The sequence below is a fragment of the Anomaloglossus baeobatrachus genome, chromosome 6, assembly GCF_048569485.1.
Source record: "Anomaloglossus baeobatrachus isolate aAnoBae1 chromosome 6, aAnoBae1.hap1, whole genome shotgun sequence".
NCBI classification, from domain to species: Eukaryota; Metazoa; Chordata; class Amphibia; order Anura; family Aromobatidae; genus Anomaloglossus; species Anomaloglossus baeobatrachus.
The window spans coordinates 525,434,840-525,449,626 of record NC_134358.1 but is presented as its reverse complement, the minus strand read 5'-3'; the positions used below and the strand labels follow the sequence as shown (position 1 = coordinate 525,449,626).

At 47.1% G+C, this 14,787-nt stretch overlaps 1 protein-coding gene across 2 annotated transcripts in view; it reads right to left on the bottom strand.

The window, feature by feature from the left end:
• ODAD2 (outer dynein arm docking complex subunit 2) overlaps positions 1 to 14,463 on the bottom strand; it is a 222,516-nt gene extending 208,053 nt beyond the window's left edge. For both annotated transcript variants that reach the window (XM_075315527.1, XM_075315526.1), the window contains exon 1: positions 14,317 to 14,463. The gene's annotated coding sequence lies outside the window, so the exon portion shown is untranslated. The remainder of the gene's footprint in view (positions 1 to 14,316) is intronic.
• Positions 14,464 to 14,787: the final 324 nt, after the last annotated feature.

Here is a 14,787-nt window from a genome sequence, read left to right as displayed (position 1 = left end):
GGTTACGTGTGCAGGGAGCCCAGCTCCTAGCAGCTGCAGACGCTCGTAACCATGGTAAATATTGGGTATCCAAGCAAGTTACCCGATGTTTACCTTGGTTACGTGTGCAGCGAGCCCGGCTCCTAGCAGCTGCAGATGCTCGTAACCAAGCTAAATATCGGGTATCCAAGCAAGTTACCTGATGTTTACCTTGGTTACGAGCCTCGGCAGCTGTCAGATGCCGGCTGCCAGTCTCACATTCAGTTCCACTGACTCCCGATCAGATGACTTCAATGCCCGCCCATAAACTTCAAGTGACAGGATCCTGCAAAATAACATGTGTTTTTCTCTGCAAAAACAGGATCCGCTTTTGCAGCAAAAAAAACGTTCATGACGCATGCTAAAAAAACGTAGTGTGAAAGCAGTCTCAGGCAGATGTTCAGCAAAATTTAAGCAGCGATACCATAGAGAGTGCAAGCCAGTTTTGATATTTATATTTAATAATTTCGATATTTCAAACTCCATTGCTTGTTCTAGAATGGGTTAATTTTGCATTGCGTATCCTAATCAATGTGTTCCATCTGTTCATCATTTCCTGCCTTCTGCATTGTATATATTGTGTTTTTATTTGTATATGTACTACCTATGAGTAAGGGTCTCTATGACCTGAAACGCGTAAAGGGTGCTTTACACGTTGTGACATCGCTAGCGATTGCTAGTGATGTCGCGTGCGATAGCACCCGTCCCCGTCGGTGGCACAATATGTGGTGATCGCTGCCGTAGCGAACATTATCACTACGGCAGCGTCACACGCACATCGCTGTGACAGCCAAACAATCCCTCGCTCAAGGGGGAGATGCGTTCGGCGTCACAGCGACGTCACTAAGCAGCCGCCCAATAGAAGCGGAGGGGCGGAGATGAGCGGGACGTAACATCCCGCCCACCTTCTTCCCTCTGCATTACCGGTGGAGGCAGGTAAGGAGATGTTTGTCGCTCCTGCGGTGTCACACACAGCGATGTGATATGACTCAGGAACGACGAACAACATCGTACCTGCAGCAGCAACGATATTAAGGAAAGGAGTGACGTGTCAACGAGCAATGATTTTTCACGTTTTTGCGCTCGTTGATCGTCGCTCATTTGTGTTACACGCTGTGATGTCGTTAACGGCGCCGGATGTGCGTCACTAACGACATGACCCCGACGATATATCGTTACCGATATCGCAGCGTGTAAAGCACCCTTAAGGCTGCTCTGATTTTAAACATGTATCTTTTTAACATGTTTTGTGAATAAAGGATGTCTTAATTTTCACTGAAGACTGGACTACGTTCGGGTGTCCGTCTGCAGAAAACATATATGTGCAAAAATGGCACAAAACAGAGCACACGCTAACGCAGTGCGCTCCATAACAGTGAATGACCCTGTCGGGTGCATGCGTCCGGAACACGCTTTGCAGAGTGGGGGAGGGGCAGTTCGGACGGATGCCCCGACGGGACCTGTGAGCAGAAGGTAAAACGCAATGTGAAAGGAGCCTTATAAATTGGAGTCGCAGTTGGACATTCGTTCTCTACGAGATTGCAGAAAAAAGCAAGTGCAGCTCTTGGCTGCCGTATAGGCTATGAATGGAGCGGCGGTCGAATAGGCACACTGTCACAGAGGATAGAAGTTCCCCATTACAGCAATTGATGCCAGTCCCAGTGGTCCTTTAGGCTACCTGTGTAGCCAACATTGAGCCAGCAAAAGAAAGAGTGGAGATTTTGAGCTCTGAAGCCTGTAGGTTTGTGAATGCAGCAATGCAGCCATGCTTTCTAAAAGTATATATAATAAAGTGTATTTAGGAATATTGTATGTAAATAATTGTGTGTTTTTGTGCCATGCGTTTCTTTAGTGAAATCATTTGCTGAAAAATGCAGGGAAAAAAATGAGCGTTTTAAAGAATTGACATGCTGCTTCTTTTTCTGCACCCAAATCTGCAATGAAAAAAGAAGCAACGTGCGCACAGCACTTCAGAATTCTCATAGACTTTGCTGACATAAGGAGAGACCTGCAGATTTGGGCCACAATCTGCACAATAAACTGCACCTAATCAGCAACAAAAAACTCAGCGTGTGCATAAAGAATTTATCACGATATTTTAATCTTGTTTGCACGCATCCATTTGCATGGTTGAGAAGCTGGACCTCTCTTTTTCTTTCTTGGATAAACAGTATATCACAAAAGTGAGTACACCCCTCACATGTTTGTAAATATTTTATATCTTTTCATGGGACAACACTGAATATGTCACCCTGTGATACAATGTACAGTGTCAGGGTACAGCTTGGGTAACAATTAGTGATGAGCGAGCATGCTTGTCACTACTCGGTACTCGCACGAGTATCACTGTACTCGGGCTGCTCGGCGGGGACCGAGTAATCTCGCGATACTCGTGCTTTACTCGTGGTCTTCATTTCTGCATGTTGGCGCTCTTTTGAGAGCCAGCCCTCATGCAGGGATTGGCTGGCAGACCACTGCAATGCCACAGCCCTGTTAGTTGTGGAATTGCAGTGATTGGCCGGCCTGCACAGCGTCACCGAGCCTTTATATCGGCCGGCGCGCTGTGCTCTGCTCACAGCTATTCTGACAGTGAGTGTAGGGAGAGTGTCGCTGATTCAGGGAAAGCTTTGCGGCCCTTTATAGCTTTTTCAGTTGCAGGGCTGCAAACAGTGTGACCAAAAGTCCTTCTCAGGACTATTCTAGTTGTATACAGGCAGGCAGGGTATAGCCAGGTCGGAGTACAGTAGCAGAGTCCTTCTCAGGACTATTGTTGCTATATACAGGCAGGGTATAGCCAGGTCTGAATACAGGCTAGTGACCAAAAGAGTCCTTGTCAGGACTATTGTAGCAGTATACAGGCAGGCAGGCAGGCAGGGTAGTGGTGACCGTATACCAGCCTTCATATCTGGGGCTGGTGTACACAGTGTAAAACAGTCCAGATAGTGTCTGACTTGTCTGTACTGTAATTGTCGCTCCCCAAAAAAACCTGTTAGTAGGTTATTATTGCGTCCGTGCTTGGTTTTTAAAACCGCACGTGTGTGCCTGTTGGTGGCAGCGTACAGGTGCACTGGTGTGCGTTTACCAAACTATTATATAACGCACAAGTGTAGTGTATAATACACGTCAGTCAGCAGTGGCTGATAGTGTCAGAGTTCTTAATTTTTGCTCCTAAAACCTGTGTTAGGTTATTATTGCGTCCGTGCTTGGTTTTTAAAACCGCACGTGTGTGCCTGTTGGTGGCAGCGTACAGGTGCACTGGTGTGCGTTTACCAAACTATTATATAACGCACAAGTGTAGTGTATAATACACGTCAGTCAGCAGTGGCTGATAGTGTCAGAGTTCTTAATTTTTGCTCCTAAAACCTGTGTTAGGTTATTATTGCGTCCGTGCTTGGTTTTTAAAACCGCACGTGTGTGCCTGTTGGTGGCAGCGTACAGGTGCACTGGTGTGCGTTTACCAAACTATTATATAACGCACAAGTGTAGTGTATAATACACGTCAGTCAGCAGTGGCTGATAGTGTCAGAGTTCTTAATTTTTGCTCCTAAAACCTGTGTTAGGTTATTATTGCGTCCGTGCTTGGTTTTTAAAACCGCACGTGTGTGCCTGTTGGTGGCAGCGTACAGGTGCACTGGTGTGCGTTTACCAAACTATTATATAACGCACAAGTGTAGTGTATAATACACGTCAGTCAGCAGTGGCTGATAGTGTCAGAGTTCTTAATTTTTGCTCCTAAAACCTGTGTTAGGTTATTATTGCGTCCGTGCTTGGTTTTTAAAACCGCACGTGTGTGCCTGTTGGTGGCAGCGTACAGGTGCACTGGTGTGCGTTTACCAAACTATTATATAACGCACAAGTGTAGTGTATAATACACGTCAGTCAGCAGTGGCTGATAGTGTCAGAGTTCTTAATTTTTGCTCCTAAAACCTGTGTTAGGTTATTATTGCGTCCGTGCTTGGTTTTTAAAACCGCACGTGTGTGCCTGTTGGTGGCAGCGTACAGGTGCACTGGTGTGCGTTTACCAAACTATTATATAACGCACAAGTGTAGTGTATAATACACGTCAGTCAGCAGTGGCTGATAGTGTCAGAGTTCTTAATTTTTGCTCCTAAAACCTGTGTTAGGTTATTATTGCGTCCGTGCTTGGTTTTTAAAACCGCACGTGTGTGCCTGTTGGTGGCAGCGTACAGGTGCACTGGTGTGCGTTTACCAAACTATTATATAACGCACAAGTGTAGTGTATAATACACGTCAGTCAGCAGTGGCTGATAGTGTCAGAGTTCTTAATTTTTGCTCCTAAAACCTGTGTTAGGTTATTATTGCGTCCGTGCTTGGTTTTTAAAACCGCACGTGTGTGCCTGTTGGTGGCAGCGTACAGGTGCACTGGTGTGCGTTTACCAAACTATTATATAACGCACAAGTGTAGTGTATAATACACGTCAGTCAGCAGTGGCTGATAGTGTCAGAGTTCTTAATTTTTGCTCCTAAAACCTGTGTTAGGTTATTATTGCGTCCGTGCTTGGTTTTTAAAACCGCACGTGTGTGCCTGTTGGTGGCAGCGTACAGGTGCACTGGTGTGCGTTTACCAAACTATTATATAACGCACAAGTGTAGTGTATAATACACGTCAGTCAGCAGTGGCTGATAGTGTCAGAGTTCTTAATTTTTGCTCCTAAAACCTGTGTTAGGTTATTATTGCGTCCGTGCTTGGTTTTTAAAACCGCACGTGTGTGCCTGTTGGTGGCAGCGTACAGGTGCACTGGTGTGCGTTTACCAAACTATTATATAACGCACAAGTGTAGTGTATAATACACGTCAGTCAGCAGTGGCTGATAGTGTCAGAGTTCTTAATTTTTGCTCCTAAAACCTGTGTTAGGTTATTATTGCGTCCGTGCTTGGTTTTTAAAACCGCACGTGTGTGCCTGTTGGTGGCAGCGTACAGGTGCACTGGTGTGCAATTTCCAGAAACTTTGATATAACGCACAAGTAGTGAATATACACGTCAGCAGTGCACAGCATTGCAAAATGCGCAAGGGCATTGGCAAGGAACAAGGAAGTGGACGTGATGGTGGTGCAGGCAGAGGCCGAGGTCGTGGGCAAGCTCTAATTTCGCCACAACAAAGGGCCACATCTAGTCGCTCGCACGTCCTGTCCCAAATTCTTGGGGACCGCAGCAGTACACCGCTCTTGAACCAAGACCAGTGTCAACAGGTTGTTAGTTGGATAGCGGATAATGCTTCCAGTCAGATTGGCACCACCACAAACACTCTGTCTTCCACACGGTCAAGTGTCAGTAGCCGTGATACTGCACCGCACATTTCTGAACCTGATCCTCCTTCCTACCACCAGGCTGAGTACACGTCCTCCTCGGACATTAATGATCCCACACTTGGACACTCGGAAGAGCTGTTCACGTTTCCATTCACACATTCTGGCCTCTCGCCAGCTCATATTGAAGTGGGTCATGAGGAGATCGTCTGTACAGATAGCCAAATATTTGAGCAGCCACGTTCTCACGAAGTTGGCAACGTGTCTCAACAAGTGGTGGACGATGATGAGACACAATTGTCAGCAAGTCAGGAGGAGGAGCAGGGTGCGGAAGAGGAAGACGACGTGGTGGATGATCCAGTAACTGACCCAACCTGGCAGGAGGATATGCAGAGCGAGGACAGCAGTGCACAGGGGGAGGGAGGCGTAGCATCACAACAGGCAGTAAGAAGCAGGGTGGTGGTCCCAGGCAGAAGTCAGGCAACCGTTCCCCGTAACAACACGACGACACAAGGTGCCTGTACAAATGTTAGGTCTTCACGAGTCTGGCAGTTTTTTAAGTTGGATCCAGATGATTCAAAAAAGGCCATTTGCAACACCTGCCGTGCCAGCATCAGCAGGGGTACCAAAACTAGCAGCCTGACCACCACCAGCATGATCAGGCACATGTCAGCCAAGCACCCGACTTTGTGGGAAGTACAACAGAGTCGAGGAGCAGTGCTTGCTGATGTCACTGCTACGTCTTCGCTGGTTGTGCATGCGAGCCAATCCTCTGTCCATGCTGCCTGCGAACAAGCCTCCTCCACTCCTGCACCTGCAGTTGCCTACGCAGAAAGAACACCATCATCAAGCACGTCCTTGTCCCAGCGCAGCGTTCAGTTATCCATTCAGCAAACCTTTGAACGCAGGCGCAAATACACTGCCAACACCCCACATGCCACAGTTCTAAATGCTAACATTTCGCGACTGCTTGCGCTGGAAATGTTGCCTTTTAGGCTGGTGGAGACAGAAGCATTCCGTGACCTGATGGCGGCAGCTGTCCCACGTTACTCGGTCCCCAGCCGCCACTATTTCTCCCGGTGTGCCGTCCCCGCGTTGCATAACCACGTGTCACAAAACATCACACGTGCCCTGAACAACGCTGTTTCACCCAAAGTCCACCTAACCACAGACACGTGGACAAGTGCTTGTGGGCAAGGCCGCTACATCTCGTTGACGGCACACTGGGTTAATATTGTGGAAGCTGGGACCCAGTCTGAGCGAGGGACGGAACACGTCCTTCCCACACCAAGGTTTGCAGGCCCTACCTCAGTCAGTGTTTCACCCACACTCTACAGCTCCGGAATGTCATGCTCTTCAGCCTCCTCCTCCTCCTGCGCATCCTCATCCACTGTGCCCTCCACACCAGTCACAAGCTGGAAGCACTGCAGCACTGCCTCGGCGAAGCGGCAACAGGCTGTGCTGAAGCTAATCTGCATAGGTGACAAACCCCACAATGCAGAAGAGCTGTGGACAGCTCTGAAACAGCAGGCAGATCACTGGCTCACACCTCTGAACCTAAAGCCAGGAAAGGTCGTTTGTGACAATGGCCGGAACCTGGTGGCGGCTTTGAGGCGAGGCCAGCTGACACATGTTCCATGCGTGGCCCATGTGCTCAACCTCGTGGTTCAGCGGTTTATAAAGTCATACCCAGAGCTGTCTGATCTGCTGGTAAAAGTTCGCCGCCTGTCTGCACATTTTCGAAAGTCACCTACTGCTTCAGCCGGCCTTGCCGGCTTTCAGCGCCGTTTGCATCTTCCGGCTCACAGACTGGTGTGTGATGTCCCCACGCGTTGGAATTCAACTCTGCACATGTTGGTCAGGATATGTGAGCAGAAGAGGGCAGTTGTTGAGTACCTGCATCACCTAAGCCGTCGGGAAATGGGTCAAACTCCACACATAACACCTGAGGAGTGGAGATGGATGTCAGACCTATGTACCATCCTCCAAAACTTTGAGGACTCCACCAAGATGGTGAGTGGTGATGACGCCATTATTAGCGTCACCATACCGCTACTCTGCCTTCTAAAACGGTCCCTTTTGAAAAACAAACATGATGCATTGCAGGCGGAGCGCGATGAGTTGCAGCAAGAAACAGTAGTGGGTGTGGGTGATAACACACAGCCCAGCCTCGTCTCATCACAACGTGCAGTGGAGGACTATGACGAGGAGGAGGATGAAGACATGGAGCAACTCTCCGGCCAAATTGAGGATATGACATGCACACCAGTCATATCCTCGATTCAGCGTGGCTGGCCAGAGGACAGGGTAGATGAGGAGGAGGAGGAGGAGGAGGAGGAGGAGGACAGCATGTTCAGTCATCTTGTTGGTCAGGCTACTGAAGTCCTGGCTGTTAAGAGTCTGGCGCACATGGCTGACTTTATGGTAAGCTGCCTGTCTCGTGACCCTCGCGTTAAGAACATCTTGGCCGACAATCATTACTGGTTGGTAACACTGTTAGACCCACGCTACAAGGAGAACTTTTTGTCTCTTATTCCCGTGGATGAGAGGTCAACCAAAATGCAGCAGTTTCGGAAGGCCATACTCACGGAAGTAGGCAAAGCATTCCCCTCACAAAACGCTAGCGGCATAGGTCAGGAATCAGTGGACAACCGAGGCGTACAGCCGAGAGAGGCACAAGTCCAATCCGCCAGAGGTAGGGGAACAGTCTTTAAGATGTGGGACAGTTTTCTCAGCCCCTCACGTACCACAGCCCCTGAGGTGCGGGGTAGTGCCACAAGAAATCCTAAGTTTGCCCAGATGCTGAAGGAGTACCTTGCAGATCGAACAACTGTACTCCGACATTCCTCTGTGCCTTACAATTATTGGGTATCCAAGCTGGACACGTGGCATGAATTGGCTCTCTACGCCTTGGAAGTCCTGGCCTGCCCTGCTGCTAGCGTTTTGTCAGAGCGTGTTTTTAGTGCCGCAGGTGGAATCATTACAGATAAACGCACCCGCCTGTCAACTGAAAATGCTGACAGGCTGACTCTGATAAAGATGAACAAGGGTTGGATTGGGCCAGACTTCACCACACCACCAGCAAATGAGAGCGGAATTTAAAGTTTGCCATGTACCTCCACTCACCCATGGGTACACTTCTCGACTTTGGATAATCGCTGGACTGCTCCTCCTTCTCCTCATGCGCCATCATGATGACCGTTACAATAGTTAGGTCTTTGTTTCAGGTATACCCCCAGTGGTAAATTTTTTCGCCCATTCTTTGCAGAATGGACATTACAACGACAGGAGACCCGCTCCTTTGCAATGGGAACAATGTTTTGAGGCCCTCATGCACGTCTCTACCCAGGGACAACGTGTAGCCTCCCAATTTTTGGCTGCCCTGCCTAAGGGCTATACTGAAATACACCCACTTCCTTAAAATGGACACTTAATGTTTTGAGGCCCTCATGCACGTCTCTACCCAGGGACAATGTGGAGCCTCCCAATTTTTGGCTGCCCTGGCAAAGGGCTATACTGAAATAGACCCACTTCCTTACAATGGGCACTTCAGGTTTAAAGGCCATCATGCACGTCTCTACCCAGGGACAATGTGGAGCCTCCCAATTTTTGGCTGCCCTGCCTAAGGGCTATACTATAATACACCCACTTCCTGACAATGGACACTTAATGTTTTGAGGCCCTCATGCACGTCTCTACCCAGGGACAATGTGGAGCCTCCCAATTTTTGGCTGCCCTGGCAAAGGGCTATACTGAAATAGACCCACTTCCTTACAATGGGCACTTCAGGTTTAAAGGCCATCATGCACGTCTCTACCCAGGGACAATGTGGAGCCTCCCAATTTTTGGCTGCCCTGCCTAAGGGCTATACTATAATACACCCACTTCCTGACAATGGACACTTAATGTTTTGAGGCCCTCATGCACGTCTCTACCCAGGGACAATGTGGAGCCTCCCAATTTTTGGCTGCCCTGGCAAAGGGCTATACTGAAATAGACCCACTTCCTTACAATGGGCACTTCAGGTTTAAAGGCCATCATGCACGTCTCTACCCAGGGACAATGTGGAGCCTCCCAATTTTTGGCTGCCCTGCCTAAGGGCTATACTGAAATACACCCACTTCCTTAAAATGGACACTTAATGTTTTGAGGCCCTCATGCACGTCTCTACCCAGGGACAACGTGTAGCCTCCCAATTTTTGGCTGCCCTGCCTAAGGGCTATACTGAAATACACCCACTTCCTTAAAATGGACACTTAATGTTTTGAGGCCCTCATGCACGTCTCTACCCAGGGACAATGTGGAGCCTCCCAATTTTTGGCTGCCCTGGCAAAGGGCTATACTGAAATAGACCCACTTCCTTACAATGGGCACTTCAGGTTTAAAGGCCATCATGCACGTCTCTACCCAGGGACAATGTGGAGCCTCCCAATTTTTGGCTGCCCTGCCTAAGGGCTATACTATAATACACCCACTTCCTGACAATGGACACTTAATGTTTTGAGGCCCTCATGCACGTCTCTACCCAGGGACAATGTGGAGCCTCCCAATTTTTGGCTGCCCTGGCAAAGGGCTATACTGAAATAGACCCACTTCCTTACAATGGGCACTTCAGGTTTAAAGGCCATCATGCACGTCTCTACCCAGGGACAATGTGGAGCCTCCCAATTTTTGGCTGCCCTGCCTAAGGGCTATACTGAAATACACCCACTTCCTTAAAATGGACACTTAATGTTTTGAGGCCCTCATGCACGTCTCTACCCAGGGACAACGTGTAGCCTCCCAATTTTTGGCTGCCCTGCCTAAGGGCTATACTGAAATACACCCACTTCCTTAAAATGGACACTTAATGTTTTGAGGCCCTCATGCACGTCTCTACCCAGGGACAATGTGGAGCCTCCCAATTTTTGGCTGCCCTGGCAAAGGGCTATACTGAAATAGACCCACTTCCTTACAATGGGCACTTCAGGTTTAAAGGCCATCATGCACGTCTCTACCCAGGGACAATGTGGAGCCTCCCAATTTTTGGCTGCCCTGCCTAAGGGCTATACTATAATACACCCACTTCCTGACAATGGACACTTAATGTTTTGAGGCCCTCATGCACGTCTCTACCCAGGGACAATGTGGAGCCTCCCAATTTTTGGCTGCCCTGGCAAAGGGCTATACTGAAATAGACCCACTTCCTTACAATGGGCACTTCAGGTTTAAAGGCCATCATGCACGTCTCTATCCAGGGACAATGTGGAGCCTCCCAATTTTTGGCTGCCCTGCCTAAGGGCTATACTGAAATACACCCACTTCCTTAAAATGGACACTTAATGTTTTGAGGCCCTCATGCACGTCTCTACCCAGGGACAATGTGGAGCCTCCCAATTTTTGGCTGCCCTGGCAAAGGGCTATACTGAAATAGACCCACTTCCTTACAATGGGCACTTCAGGTTTAAAGGCCATCATGCACGTCTCTACCCAGGGACAATGTGGAGCCTCCCAATTTTTGGCTGCCCTGCCTAAGGGCTATACTATAATACACCCACTTCCTGACAATGGACACTTAATGTTTTGAGGCCCTCATGCACGTCTGTATGCAGGGGCATTGGTGAACCTCACAATTTAGGACTGCCCTGGCAAAGGAAAATACTACAAAGACTCACTTCCTCAAAATGGGCACATTAGACTCAAGAGGCCTTCATGTACGTCTCTTCTCAGGGACATCGGAGTGCCACACAATGTTTTCACGTAAAATCTTTCATGTATTGATCTCAAAAAGTAACATACACCAGATCTATCTCACTATTGGGTATGTGCCCTTAACATTTCCGCCATGAAAAATCATTTTGGGGTCATTTTGGAAGGTTTTCTGGTGAGTCCGTAAAAATGGCGTAAAACGCGGACAAAATTGTTCACAGCTGTGACTTTTGAGTGATAAATGCTTCAAGGGGTCTTCCCCATGCTGTTGCCATGTCATTTGAGCACTCTTCTGAGACTTTTGTGACATTTTTAGGGTTTCTCCATGCTGCCGGGAGGTCATTTCACAAAAATACTCGGGTCTCCCATAGGATAACATTGGGCTCGTTGCTCGGGCCGAGTACACGAGTATCTTGGGAGGCTCGGCCCGAGCTTCGAGCACCCGAGCTTTTTAGTACTCGCTCATCACTAGTAACAATGTAAATTTGATGCCCTCTAAATAACTCAACTCACAGGTATTATTTCTTTTGGAGGTATTTGATTTTATACTTTATTTGGGGGGGCATAATGGTGGTATTATCACTTTAGGAGGCTTTATATGTTTTTATACTTTATTTTTGGGGCATACAGGTGGTATTATCACTTCTGCAGGCATTTTTTGTTTCTATACTTTATTTTGGGGGGCATAAAGGCGGTATTGTTCAAACGTCACCAAGGGCAACATCTGCAAGGAGTTTGTATGTTCTCCCCGCGTTTTGCATGGGTTTCCTCCAGGTTCTCCGGTTTCCTCCCACACTCCAAAGACATAGTGATAGGGACTCTAGATTGTGAGCCCCAATGGGGACAGTGTTGCCAATGTATGTAAAGTGCTATGGAATTAATAGTGCTATACAAATGAATAAATATATCTACATATATATATATATATATATATATATATATATATATACACACGGTATACATATATATATATATATATATATATATATATATATATATATATATATATATATATATATAAATATAATCTCTTTAGGAGGCATTATTTGTTATACTTTACTTTGGGGTTTTGGGGGCATAATGGCAGCTATATCTCTTTTGCAGCCATTATTTGTTCTTACACTTTATTGGGGGGGCTACAGGCAGTATTATCACTTTTGGAGGCATTATTTGTTCTTATACTTTATTTGGGGGGGCATACAGGCAATATTATCACTTTTGGAGGCATTATTTGTCATTATACTTTATTTTGGGGGGCATAAAGGCAGTATTATCTCTTTTGCAGCCACTATTTTTTCTTATACTTGATTTTAGTGGGCATACAGGCGTTATTATCACTTTTGCAGGCATTATTTGTTTCTATACTTGATTTTAGTGGGCATAAAGGCGGTATTATCACTTCTGGAGGCATTATTTGTTCTTATACTTAATTTGGGGGGGCATAAAGGCGGTATTATCACTTTTGCAGGCATTATTTGCTTCTATACTTTATTTTGGGGGCATAAAGGCGGTATTATCACTTTTGGAGGCATTATTTGTTCTTATACTTAATTTGGGGGGCATAAAGGCGGTATTATCACTTTTGGAGACATTATTTGTTCTTATACTTAATTTGGGGGGCATAAAGGCGGTATTATCACTTTTGGAGGCATTATTTGTTCTTATACTTAATTTGGGGGGCATACAGGCAGTATGATAACTTTAGGAGGCATTATTTCTTTTAACCCCTTAACGACCCATGACGTACTAGATACGTCATGGATCGTGTGCCGGTAAGCCCCGCCCCCTGCCACCGGCAGCGATCCGCGCACATATCAGCTGTTATCAACAGCTGATATGTGTGCCTGCTAGCCGCGGGTGGAATCGCTTCCACCCGCAGCCATTAACCCCTTACATTTCGCTGCCAAAGTCTTGGCAGCGATATGTATATGGGCACCGCCATGACAGTGACTTACCCCGCCCCCACCGGAAGTCACGTGACATGATCACGTGACTTTCGGCGGTTGCCATGGTAGCACAGGGTCATGTGATGACGCCTGTAGCTAACATGAGTCACTTCCTCTCAATGCCGGAATAAAGCCGGCATTGAAAGTGAAGCAGCAAATCTGCAGTTCTCAGCTCTGTAGCTGAGATCTGCAGATAGTGCAGAGCGATCGGATTGCTGATCGCAATAGCCCCCTAGGGGGACTAGTAAAATAAAAAAAAAGTAAAAAAAAAAGTTTTAAAAAATTAAAAAAAACTAAAAAAACCTAAAAGTTCAAATCACCCCCCTTTCACCCCATTGAAAATTAAAGGGTTAAAAAAATAAAAAATACACACATATTTGGTATCGCCACGTTCAGAAATGCCCGATCTATCAAAATATAAAATCAATGAATCTGATCAGTAAACGGTGTAGCGGCAAAAAAATTCCAAACGCCAAAATTACGTTTTTTGGTCGCCGCAAATTTTGCGCAAAATGCAATAACAGGCGATCAAAACGTAGCATCTGCGCAAAAATGGTACCGTTAAGAACGTCAGGTCGAGACGCAAAAAATAAGCCGTCACTGAGCCTCAGATCCCGAAAAATGAGAACGCTACGGGTTTTGGAAAATGGCGCAAAACGTGCGCCACGTTTTTTGGACAAGCTTGTGAATTTTTTTTAACCCCTTAGATACAAGTAAACCTATACATGTTTGGTGTCTACAAACTCGCACCGACCTGAGGCATCATACCCACACATCAGTTTTACCATATAGTGAACACGGTGAATAAAATATCCCAAAAACTATTGTACAATCCCACTTTTTTTTGCAATTTTTCCGCACTTGGAATTTTTTTGCCGTTTTCCAGTACACTATATGGTAAAACTTATGGTTTCATTTAAAAGTACAACTCGTCCCGCAAAAAACAAGCCCTCATATGGCAAGATTGATGGAAAAATAAAAAAGTTACGCCTCTCGGAAGAAGGGGAGCAAAAAACAAAAACGCAAAAACGGAACGTGCCCGGGGGCTGAAGGGGTTAAGGTGGTACTCGGGCATTATTTAAAGGGGCACTGGGAGGGCATTATTTAGCGTGGCACCCAGGGCGCTCTATTCCGGGGTTCAGGGGGCAATATTTCCCTTGTACACCCCACCACACTATGTGATGACAACTGCTGTCTCATGTTGGTGTCTAAAAGGACAATGATACGATTATGGGTTGTCACAACCTTTACAACTCAGTGTAATTACAACACAGTGACCAGAAAAATAAATGCAACCAAAAGTGCAGCACAGCAGCCATAGCCCCCATCCTGATAGTGCCCCATACCCTGCCATTATATGCCAGTGCTGCCCCTCGGTAACCCCGGCTCCACATACCTGGATACACCGCCAGCGCCGCGCACACTGCACCACCAGCCCTTCAAAAGCTAAGGAAGCGGCGCTTGTTATCGGTTACCATGGAGATGGGCTCGCGGCTGCGCGCTGAGTGTACCCAGCTGCCTAGCAACGGTAGTAAACACCTGTAGGCGGAGCTATGGTTACGGCAGGTGAATGAAGAGCAGACGTCAAGCGCGTCCCTCTGCGTGCTCGTCCCCGGCTCAGTGCAGGTACGGGGGCGAGCCGGCGTATCCTCTCAGCAAGCAGGAGCTAGTGGACCTGGCAACTAATCAACCAATCACATTTCACCTCTCACTTTTTGACGGCCTTTTGCGAAATGAAAGAAGCAATGTGATTGGATGTTTTTTCTTTTGCTGTAGTTTGGTCATCTCTTTATGGCTATGAATGAATGGATGTCATACAGAGAACAGCCGGGGCGATATGATGTTGTGTGGTCCCTCAGGGGACAAT